At 42.1% G+C, this 2,001-nt stretch overlaps 1 protein-coding gene across 1 annotated transcript in view; it reads right to left on the bottom strand.

Moving 5' to 3' along the window:
- The window catches only part of LOC106011355, a 15,420-nt gene extending 14,609 nt beyond the window's left edge, over positions 1-811 (bottom strand). Inside the window, exon 1 of the mRNA XM_035968907.1 lies at positions 723-811. The gene's annotated coding sequence lies outside the window, so the exon portion shown is untranslated. The remainder of the gene's footprint in view (positions 1-722) is intronic.
- Positions 812-2,001: the final 1,190 nt, after the last annotated feature.

Raw genomic sequence — 2,001 nt, forward strand, 5'->3', positions numbered from 1 at the left:
ACTATGGCAAGAAAAGAAAATCTTGGAATATTGCACAGACATACTTGACTATGGCAAGAAAAGAAAATCTTGGAATATTGCACAGACATACTTGACTATGGCAAGAAAAGAAAATCTTGGAATATTGCACAGACATACTTGGCTACAACAAGAAAAGAAGATCTTGGAATATTGCACAGACATACTTGGCTACAACAAGAACAAAGCAGCAGCGATTACGTTGTATTCTCACCTTCTCTTCGATGTTAGAAATGTTCCTCGCATTACCAAACAATTGACAATAACACAGCTCGACTTTCTTCTGGAATTGTTAGATTTAGTAAGGTTTTGCGGTACTCGCAACTGCATAAGGTCATATGAGCGCCAAGGGGTGGATGTCAACAGAGACGTCCATATGGCTGCTCACCTCGCTAGCCTCAACAGCACAAAGTCTGCTTCGACTATCAAGGCACCCCGGAAATAGCAGTTAACAAAAGAGTGACAAACATACAAAAAAGTAGAGGAAAAAATGACGATAGTAAGGATGAGGAAAGAAAAAGCAGCAGTTCCCCCTATGTTGTTCAGTAAGAGCATGGCATTGACAAATTAGCCCACTTACAATTCTACTGTGCAAAAGAACATCCCTCCTTTGGGAATGGCCTAAAGACACTACAGTCAGTAGCACTGCTCTGGGGGGGTACTGCCATTGACCACAGCGCCTGGGAGGCCACTAACTCACTCACTTTGCACAATTGTCTGAGACTCGGCGTAGCGGCTAGGTGGAAACCCCCGAAATCTGGGCAAGTCCTCTTGTCCTTAAAAGCGATCGACCATATACCTGTAACGTAATGAAAAAGGGAGCATCACTGAGTCTGGTACTGCAAGCATCAGTTGTTTTGTATTCCTTATTTAAAAAACACCCAAACACATCGACGTAATAATGATCATGTAGTGATTTAGTGCACGAAAAAGGAGAATCTCGGTCTGTCTGCTGGGATGTTGTATCTCTCTCACCCCGGGGTTTGCCCTGACAGGCAGGGTCCAAGCAGCCTGATTCTGAACTCTTTGGAAGATCTAGCGGACTTATAATATCGTCGATGTCGCAAGCAAGCAGCTTAAGTACAAATTTTGAGAACTTTCGATATTTATACACTTCCAAAGCTCTTTCAAAGATTCACCTTTCAACATCACCAAAATGGAGTTTAATGCTATAATATAATAGTTAAAACTTACAATTTTTTTGCTTTCCATGACTCCTGATAGAAAAAACACAACAAAGACTATTTATTTTTGTCTCTGATGTAAATAGTACCCAAACGGACTTCAGTGGATTGTTTGTGGCACCGCGGATATGTCCGACCAGCGGAGACCAGAGGCAACTGTCAGCCACATTTGGAACCGTCAAACACAAATATCAGAAACAGGAATTTGCATATTTAGGCCTATTCCACAGTAGGCTTGATGCTGCCAGCCTGTCATACTTTTTACTTTACATTTTTTTTAAACATAGACGTCTAAACAAAACAGAACTGAAAAATATGTAATATGATTATTAATGACGATTTTTTAAAAGTGTTTAAAACTATCCGAAGCAACGCGTCTTCAAGAGTTGCCGAAAGACCACAATGCGTGTCCCCAATAATTGGTTCTATGGTAGAAATTGTGTCAATGGGAGCGTAAAAACACTTACATTACACAAAATGTAGAATAATAATAATAATAATAATATAAAACCAACTCACTCTGCCAAGCTGCTATTTCGGAGTCCGGCCGCTACCTCATCCTGCCAGGAGAGATGAGACATAAGACGACAGGCTATCACCGTGTCCGGTCGACGAGGCTGTGGCTTGGCCCAAACTGTCAAACTGTCAGTCCCAATAAACAGTCAGTCACCACTCAAACAGGTAGATTATCGTCACTATTCAAAGAGGAAAGTTATGGTCTCGTCACCAGTGAAAGGGGTAGGTTATGGTCACGAGTGCACACCGGCGGCACTTTTCTCCCTCCCCGCCCATCCCTCCC

This window comes from Aplysia californica, unplaced genomic scaffold (genome assembly GCF_000002075.1).
Source record: "Aplysia californica isolate F4 #8 unplaced genomic scaffold, AplCal3.0 scaffold00096, whole genome shotgun sequence".
In the NCBI taxonomy this organism is placed as follows: Eukaryota; Metazoa; Mollusca; class Gastropoda; order Aplysiida; family Aplysiidae; genus Aplysia; species Aplysia californica.